Source organism: Coregonus lavaretus (assembly GCF_964263955.1).
Source record: "Coregonus lavaretus genome assembly, contig: HAP1_SCAFFOLD_2669, whole genome shotgun sequence".
Taxonomy (NCBI): Eukaryota; Metazoa; Chordata; class Actinopteri; order Salmoniformes; family Salmonidae; genus Coregonus; species Coregonus lavaretus.
Window position 1 is genome coordinate 14266 of NW_028160582.1, and position 10433 is coordinate 24698.

The window sequence follows — 10433 nt, forward strand, 5'->3', positions numbered from 1 at the left end:
GACCCAGCCTCCACACTAGACCCAGCCTCCACACTAGACCCAGCCTCCACGCTAGACCCAGCCTCCCAGCCTCCACACTAGACCCAGCCTCCACACTAGACCTAGCCTCCCAGCCTCCACACTAGACCCAGCCTCCACACTAGACCCAGCCTCCACACTAGACCCAGCCTCCCAGACTCCACACTAGACCCAGCCTCCACACTAGACCCAGCCTCCACACTAGACCTAGCCTCCACACTAGACCTAGCCTCCACACTAGACCCAGCCTCCACACTAGACCCAGCCTCCACACTAGACCCAGCCTCCACACTAGACCTAGCCTCCACACTAGACCCAGCCTCCACACTAGACCCAGCCTCCACACTAGACCCAGCCTCCCAGCCTCCACACTAGACCCAGCCTCCACACTAGACCCAGCCTCCCAGCCTCCACACTAGACCCAGCCTCCACACTAGACCCAGCCTCCCAGCCTCCACACTAGACCCAGCCTCCCAGCCTCCACACTAGACCTAGCCTCCCAGCCTCCACACTAGACCCAGCCTCCACACTAGACCCAGCCTCCACACTAGACCCAGCCTCCACACTAGACCTAGCCTCCCAGCCTCCACACTAGACCCAGCCTCCACACTAGACCCAGCCTCCACACTAGACCCAGCCTCCCAGACTCCACACTAGACCCAGCCTCCACACTAGACCCAGACTCCACGCTAGACCCAGCCTCCACACTAGACCCAGCCTCCACACTAGACCCAGCCTCCACGCTAGACCCAGCCTCCACGCTAGACCCAGCCTCCACACTAGACCCAGCCTCCCAGCCTCCACACTAGACCCAGCCTCCACGCTAGACCCAGCCTCCACACTAGACCCAGCCTCCCAGCCTCCACACTAGACCCAGCCTCCCAGCCTCCACACTAGACCCAGCCTCCCAGCCTCCACACTAGACCCAGCCTCCACACTAGACCCAGCCTCCCAGCCTCCACACTAGACCCAGACTCCACACTAGACCCAGCCTCCACGCTAGACCCAGCCTCCACACTAGACCCAGCCTCCACACTAGACCCAGCCTCCACACTAGACCCAGCCTCCCAGCCTCCACACTAGACCCAGCCTCCACGCTAGACCTAGCCTCCACACTAGACCCAGCCTCCACACTAGACCCAGCCTCCCAGCCTCCACACTAGACCCAGCCTCCACACTAGACCCAGCCTCCACACTAGACCCAGCCTCCACACTAGACCCAGCCTCCCAGCCTCCACACTAGACCCAGCCTCCCAGCCTCCACACTAGACCCAGCCTCCCAGCCTCCACACTAGACCCAGCCTCCACACTAGACCCAGCCTCCACACTAGACCCAGCCTCCCAGCCTCCACGCTAGACCCAGCCTCCACACTAGACCCAGCCTCCACACTAGACCCAGCCTCCACACTAGACCCAGCCTCCCAGCCTCCACACTAGACCCAGCCTCCACAATAGACCCAGCCTCCACACTAGACCCAGCCTCCCAGCCTCCACACTAGACCCAGCCTCCACACTAGACCCAGCCTCCCAGCCTCCACACTAGACCCAGCCTCCCAGCCTCCACACTAGACCCAGCCTCCACACTAGACCCAGCCTCCCAGCCTCCACACTAGACCCAGCCTCCCAGCCTCCACACTAGACCCAGCCTCCACACTAGACCCAGCCTCCACAATAGACCCAGCCTCCACACTAGACCCAGCCTCCCAGCCTCCACACTAGACCCAGCCTCCACACTAGACCCAGCCTCCCAGCCTCCACACTAGACCCAGCCTCCCAGCCTCCACACTAGACCCAGCCTCCCAGCCTCCACACTAGACCCAGCCTCCACACTAGACCCAGCCTCCCAGCCTCCACACTAGACCCAGCCTCCCAGCCTCCACACTAGACCCAGCCTCCACACTAGACCCAGCCTCCACACTAGACCCAGCCTCCACACTAGACCCAGACTCCCAGCCTCCACAATAGACCCAGCCTCCACACTAGACCCAGCCTCCCAGCCTCCACACTAGACCCAGCCTCCCAGCCTCCACACTAGACCCAGCCTCCCAGCCTCCACAGTAGACCCAGCCTCCACACTAGACCCAGCCTCCCAGCCTCCACACTAGACCCAGCCTCCCAGCCTCCACACTAGACCCAGCCTCCCAGCCTCCACACTAGACCCAGCCTCCCAGCCTCCCAGCCTCCACACTAGACCCAGCCTCCCAGCCTCCACACTAGACCCAGCCTCCCAGCCTCCCAGCCTCCACACTAGACCCAGCCTCCACACTAGACCCAGCCTCCCAGCCTCCACACTAGACCCAGCCTCCCAGCCTCCACACTAGACCCAGCCTCCCAGCCTCCACACTAGACCCAGCCTCCACACTAGACCCAGCCTCCCAGCCTCCACACTAGACCCAGCCTCCACACTAGACCCAGCCTCCCAGCCTCCACACTAGACCCAGCCTGGATCTAACCCAGTCAATGGCCCTGCTGTATAAACCAAGGGCTTTTAACTTGTAGAGCATGATACTATGATCAACCGTGTCAAACGCCTTCTGCAGATCCAGCCTTATCATTCCACAGACATTTCCCCGGTCAACTTCTTTCCTGATAAAGTCAGTTAAAAACAATAGACGTGTCAGTGGAGTGGGACTTTCTAAAACCAGACAGTAGTTTGTATAAAATATTATTATTGCCAGTATATTCCTCTCTGTTCATAAATGACTTTTTCCAGCACTTCAGACGGAAACACTCAAAATAGTTCCAGGTTTATAGTTGCCCTTGGCTGTTCCGCTACCCTTCTGGTGGATAAGGGATCACTCTAGCATGTTTCGGTGTATCCGTGGAAACTCTACCCTGCTCAATAGAGATGTAGATTAAATTAAAAAGGTATTGAGATTGTCAGCTACCACTTCCTTGTAAATATGATTTCTCCATTATCCTCCGGACCAAAGCGTTTGCCATTTGTTTTCTGTTTATCACTATATCCCAAACGGTTTAAGGAACTGACACAACTTCCTAGGATTATTCCTACTCTCACCAATTTTGTCTTTAAAATATGATTTTTTTTATTGGCATCTTCAATGACTGGCTTTGTTCCTTAGGGTTCTGTGTCTAGTGAAAGCAGTATTCCTTGATTTAATGGCCTCAAGGATTTCCTGATTCATCCAAGCTTCAGTTCTTTGTTTAATTCTTATGGTTTTCCATGGAGCCACTATTTCCACCATTTTTCTTTTTTTTTTAACAGTTGTTGAAACAGTCCCATGCTTATCGACGTCTCATCCAAATATTAACCAAAATGTCCACTTTGAAATTACGTGATGTGCAAAGTGGGTCTCTCTCTCTAGCACAAACAAACTCACTCTCTCTTTCGGCTACCTCTCTCTCTCTCTCTCTCTCTCCTCTCTCTCCCTTTCTCTTTCCTTCCACTGCGGTTTCCTGCAGTCATCCACGGCCTGTCCTGCCAAGATGTAGCCAGTAACTCCAACTGTACACGTATTCTGGTTTTTTCCTCCCTCCCATCTCTCTCCTTCTCCTTCTAACGTCTCTGTTGAGATCACTGTGTATTGCCCATTTTCCCCCAATTACCCGCAGACACGTTTTATTAATCCCGATTCATCTCAAATAACCGCTTCACAGCAGGCAATAACTGTAAAGCGACATCGGTTAACTAACTACCCACCAGCTGTTTTAGTCGATTTGTCACTGGAAAAGGAGAGGGAGGAAAGCCACTCCGCTGAAAGGACAAACTGTTCTACTCACAATCACATCCGGTCGGTTTAGAATGTTTTTTTTTAAATTTTCCTGACTAACGGTTTTTTACGTTTACCTCTTTGTTCGCTTCCATGGTCGCGCGCGGGCTACCTGGCCCCTCGACGTAGTACGTACGGGGTGTCAGGTCTGGTCGGTAGATGACCGGGCGGTGGGGCGAGAGAGAGCAGCACCGTGGTAGTTTACACAAAGCAACCGGACGGGGACCCGCGGACGGGGCGCTGCGCAAACCATCGCGAGACTTCTTGTGATCTCGTCTATCCCCTAGGCAGTCAGGGAGAACCGGGGTAGGGTGCCGTAGCTCCATATGGGTCATGCCTAGAAGGGGTTCCTGTTTTGTCACGTTTTTGTAGCAGGTTAGGAGAATTAACGTAGCAGGTTAGGATAATTAGGTTAAGGTTAGGAAAAGGGTTAGCTAAAATGCAACAAAAAACAAAAACTTTTGACAAAAGCTGGATCCCATCTAGGCATGAACATCAATATGGCGACCGGCGAATGGGTGTGTCGAAAGGAAAGTAGTGGGCGTGTGGAAAGGAGTGGGTGTGTCGAAAGCGCTCTGCTATTGGTTACATGGTTTTGATTGAGTTTTTTTGTTCTTCTTCCGGTTCTTACCACGCAACTACCATACCACGAGAGTTTACATTTACATTTTAAAGTCATTTAGCAGACGCTCTTATCCAGAGCGACTTACAGTTAGTGCATACATTTTCATACTGGCCCCCCGTGGGAAACGAACCCACAACCCTGGCGTTGCAAGCGCCATGCTCTACCAACTGAGCTACAGGGGATTACATACTTATTTTTATTTATTTTATTTCACCTTTATTTAACCAGGTAAGCCAGTTGAGAACAAGTTCTCATTTACAACTGCGACCTGGCCAAGATAAAGCAAAGCAGTGCGATAAAAAACAACAACACAGAGTTACATATTGGGTAAAACAAAACATAAAATCAAAAATACAACAGAAAATATATATACAGTGTGTGCAAATGTAGCAAGTTATGGAGGTAAGGCAATAAATAGGCCATAGTGCAAAATAATTACAATTTAGTATTAACACTGGAATGAGAGATGTTGTGCAAATAGAGATACTGGGGTGCAAATGAGCAAAATAAATAACAATTTGGGGATGAGGTAGTTGGGTGGGCTAATTTCAGATGGGCTGTGTACAGGTGCAGTGATCGGTAAGGTGCTCTGACAACTGATGCTTAAAGTTAGTGAGGGAGATAAGAGTCTCCAGCTTCAGAGATTTTTGCAATTTGTTCCAGTCATTGGCAGCAGAGAACTGGAAGGAATGGCGGCCAAAGGAGGTGTTGGCTTTGGGGATGACCAGTGAGATATACCTGCTGGAGCGCATACTACGGGTGGGTGTTGCTATGGTGACCAGTGAGCTAAGATAAGACAGGGATTTGCCTAGCAGTGATTTATAGATGGCCTGGAGCCAGTGGGTTTTGCGACGAATATGTAGTGAGGACCAGCCAACAAGAGCGTACAGGTCACAGTGGTGGGTAGTATATGGGGCTTTGGTGACAAAATGGATGGCACTGTGATAGACTACATCCAATTTGCTGAGTAGAGTGTTGGAGGCAATTTTGTAAATGACATCGCCAAAGTCAAGGATCGGTAGGATAGTCAGTTTTACGGGGGCATGTTTGGCAGCATGAGTGAAGGAGGCTTTGTTGCGAAATAGGAAGCCGATTCTGGATTTAACTTTGGATTGGAGATGCTTAATGTGAGTCTGGAAGGAGAGTTTACAGTCTAACCAGACACCTAGGTATTTGTAGTTGTCCACATACTCTAGGTCAGACCCGTCGAGAGTAGTGATTCTAGTCGGGTGGGCAGGTGCCAGCATCGTTCGGTTGAAGAGCATGCATTTAGTTTAACTAGTGTTTAAGAGCAGTTGGAGGCTACGGAAGGAGTGTTGTATGGCATTGAAACTCGTTTGGAGGTTTGTTAACACAGTGTCCAATGAAGGGCCAGATGTATACAAAATGGTGTCCTCTGCGTAGAGGTGGATCTGAGAATCACCAGCAGCAAGAGCGCCATCATTGATATACACAGAGAAAAGAGTCGGCGGAATGGGCAAGTTGCAGTGGAGGGTGCAGAGCTGGTGACCGGGGTAGGGGTAGCCAGGTGGCCAGCCGTAGCAAAATACTTATTGAAATTCCCGATTATTGTAAATTTATCGGTGGTGATAGTGTTTCCTAGCCTCAGTTCAGTGGGCAGCTGGGAGGAGGTGCTCTTATTCTCCATGGACTTTACAGTATCCCAAACCTTTTTGGAGTTAGTGCTACAGGATCCACATTGCTGTTTGAAAAAGCTAGACTTTGCTTTCCTAACTGCTTGTGTATATTGGTTCCTAACTTCCCTGAAAAGTTGCATATCGCGGGGGCTATTCGATGCCAATGCAGTACGCCACAGGATGTTTTTGTGCTGGTCAAGGGCAGTCAAGTCTGAGGAGAACCAGGGGCTATATCTGTTCTTAGTTCTGAATTTTTTGAATGGGGGATGCTTATTTAAGATTGAGAGGAAAGCACTTTTAAAGAACAACCAGGCATCCTCTACTGACGGAATGAGATCGATATCCATCCAGGATACCTGGGCCAGGTCAATTAGGAAGGCCTGCTCACTAAAGTGTTTTAGGGAGCGTTTGACAGTGATGAGGGGTGGTCGTTGACCGCGGACCCGTTACGGACGCAGGCAATAAGGCAGTGATCGCTGAGATCCTGGTTGAAGACAGCGGAGGTGTATTTAGAGGGTAAGTTAGTCAGGATGATATCTATAAGGGTGCCCATGTTTACAGATTTAGGGTTGTACCTGGTAGGTTCCTTGATCATTTGTGTGAGATTGAGGGCATCTAGTTTGGATTGTAGGATGGCCGGGGTGTTAAGCATATCCCAGTTTAGGTCACCAAGCAGTATGAACTCTGAGGATAGATGGGGGGAAATCAATTCACATATGGTGTCCAGGGCACAGCTGGGGGCTGAGGGGGGTCTGTAGCAAGCGGCAACAGTGAGAGAGACTTATTTCTGGAAAGGTGGATTTTTAGAAGTAGGAGCTCAAACTGTTTGGGCACAGACCTGGATAGCATGATAGATCTCTGCAGTAGATTGCAACTCCACCCCCTTTGGCAGTTCTATCTAGATGGAAAATGTTGTAGTTCGGGATGGACATTTCTGAATTTTTGGTGGCCTTCCTAAGCCAGGATTCAGACACTGCTAGAACATCAGGGTTGGCGGAGTGTGCTAACGCAGTGAATAACTCAAACTTAGGGAGGAGGCTTATGATGTTAACATGCAAAAAAACAATGCTTTTACGGTTACAGAAGTCAACAAATGATAGCTCCTGGGGAGTAGGAGTGATACTGGGGGCTGCAGGGCCTGGGTTAGCCTCTACATCACCAGAGGAACAGAGGAGGACTAGAATAAGGATACGGCTAAAGGCTTTAAGAACTGGTCTTCTAGTGCGTTGGGTACAGAGAATAAAAGGGGCGGATTTCCGGGCGTTGTAGAATAGATTCAGGGCATTATGTACAGACAAGGATATGGAAGGATATGAGTACAGTGGAGGTAAACCTAAGCGTTGGGTAACAATGAAAGAGATCGCATCACTGGAGGCACCGATTGAGCCGGTCTCCGCGTGTATGGGGGGTGCCAAGAAGGGATCCTGTGTTGTCACGTTTTTGTAGCAGGTTAGGATAATTAACGTAGCAGGTTAGGATAATTAGGTTAAGGTTAGGAAAAGGGTTAGGGTTAGATAAAAATGCAACAAACTTTTGACATTCATTTGACAGAAGCTGGATCCCATCTAGCCATGACCCTCAATATGGCGACCGGAGTATGGGCGAATGGGTGTGTCGAAAGGAAAGTAGTGGGCGTGTGGAAAGGAGTGGGTGTGTCGAAAGCGCTCTGCTATTGGTTACATGGTTTTGATTGAGTTATTTTATTTTCTTCTTCCGGTTCTTTCCACGCAGCTACATTGAGCTACCATACCACGAGAGTTTAGACTTCTGTTATGAAGCCAGAGGATGAGTCTGCATCTTATTTCACTGTTAGTTTTACACAAACGATTGTACATTTGCAGTTATAAAACTGACGATTGTTTATTATTAAAAAGTACTGATGATGGGTACTGTCAGCCTGGTCTCATAGACTAGAAGTAACATAGAAAACGTAAATCCAGGATGGATTGGTATGGTTAGTATGGTACGGTTACATAAGACGGAAGGTTGCTTAAGGCAAAAACGAAAGGAGGGTGGTTGGTCTGGCGTATACAGTGAACGTCTAGCAACCCAAAGGTTGCGTGTCCAAATCTCATCATGGGACGACTTTAGCAACTTTGCAGCTACTCACTACTTTTTTTAGCTACTTTGCAACTATTTAGCATGTTAGCTAACCTTTCCCCTAACCAACCTTAACCCTAACACCTAGCTAGCGTTAGCCACAAGAAATTGGAATTTGTAACATGTTTTGATGGACATCCACAAATGAATACATACCATACTAAACGTAATGTATCATTCTAAATGGAGTATCTCGGATTTACATACAGATTAATACGAAATACTCTGAGACCACTGTGGTTCTGTTGCCTGCTTACTGTGACTGTGGTGCTGTTGCCTGCGCTTAATGTGACTGTGGTTCTGTTGCCTGCTTACTGTGACTGTGGTTCTGTTGCCTGTGCTTACTGTGACTGTGGTTCTGTTGCCTGCGCTTACTGTGACTGTGGTTCTGTTGCCTGTGCTTACTGTGACTGTGGTTCTGTTGCCTGCGCTTACTGTGACTGTGGTGCTGTTGCCTGCGCTTACTGTGACTGTGGTTCTGTTGCCTGTGCTTACTGTGACTGTGGTTCTGTTGCCTGCGCTTAATGTGACTGTGGTTCTGTTGCCTGCACTTAATGTGACTGTGGTTCTGTTGCCTGTGCTTACTGTGACTGTGGTTCTGTTGCCTGCGCTTAATGTGACTGTGGTTCTGTTGCCTGTGCTTACTGTGACTGTGGTACTGTTGCCTGCAAGCATGTACCAAAACTCGTGATCTTGGTGTGTGTATGTGCTGGACAGTGAGACGGAACTGGGGTACAGGGTGCAGACTAACTGTGACAAAGGTTGTCTCATTCTGAGAACAATAGGTGTTAAAACAACAGGAAATCTCCCCAGACGTAGTTCCTCAAAAGTAGATGAATGACCCCTTGACCCTGGCAAGCAAGCCTCTTTCGCTGTCTGCTTAGATGATGTGGGGCTTGACATCCACACACATACACACACCAAGTTTGAACCTTTTTTCCCCAGCAACAGGCCTTAGCCAGGACAACAGCTTTATCATTAGTGCTCAGGATTTAACACTTCGCTCTGGTTTCAGTAGATTGAGAGGAACCGGGTCTTTCCCTTCTGACTAGCAGGAAACCATAGGTCTTTCCTGCCAGCTCTTGGCTGTACGCCCAGACATCATGTCCATACTTCTCTAAAACTAGGTTCTTATGTTACACACACAGAACAGTTAGAAACAGGCCCATACCCAGGCATATGTTCTAGTTATATCAACAATCTCAGAAATAACGCCTAAGCAACCAGGCTTAAAGAAAAAGCTTCTACTACACAAGCATGATAAAGGTTTAACAGAAATGTCCATGACAACACGCTGTCCTATACGCCGATCCAGAGCATCCCAAACATGCTCAATGTGTGACATGTCTGGTGAGTTTGCAGGCCATTTTCAGCTTCCAGGAATCGTGTCCAGATCCTTGCGACATGGGGCCGTGCATTATCATGCTGAAACATGAGGTGATGGCGGCGGATGAATGGCACGACAATGGGGCCTCAGGATCTCATCACGGTATCTCTGTGCATTCAAATTGCCATCGATTAAATGCAAATGTGTTCGTTGTCCGTAGCTTATGCCTGCCCATATCATAACCCCACTGCCACCATGGGCACTCTTGTTCACAACGTTGACATCAGCAAACCGCTCGAAGGTGAGCATTTTCCCACTGAAGTCGGTTATGACGCAGAACTGCAGTCAGGTCAAAACCCTGGTGAGGACGACGAGCACACAGATGAGCTTCCCTAAGACGGTTTCTGACAGTTTGTGCAGAAATCCTTCGGTTGTGCAAACCCAGAGTTTCATCAGCTGTCCGGGTGGCTGGTCTCAGACGATCCCACAGGTGATAAAGCCGGATGTGGAGGTCCTGGGCTGGCGTTGTTACACGTGGTCTGTGGTTGTGAGACCGGTTGGACGTACTGCCAAATTCTCTAAAACGACGTTGGTAGAGAAATTAACATTGAATTATCTGGCAACAGCTCTGGTGGACATTCCTGCAGCCAATTGCACGCTCCCTGTCAGATGGTGCTCTGGTCTAAAGTAGTGCACTATAAGGGAATAGGGTGCTATTTAGGGTGCCATTTAGGGTGCTATGATATGTTTAATGGCTGTGAGTCTTGACAGAAGAGTCATCCTTGATCCCTTGATTTGATTGATCATTTATCCTTCATTTATACAGGTTGAGCCCATTCACATTAAACATGTCATTTACAGCAGAGATCTGTCCACATATACACACCTGTCTGTCATTTACAGCAGAGATCTGTCCACAGAGAAAAATATATGAAACATGTTGAGATATCTTCTATGGCAGGGGTGTCAAACTCATTCCATGGAGGGCCTAGTGC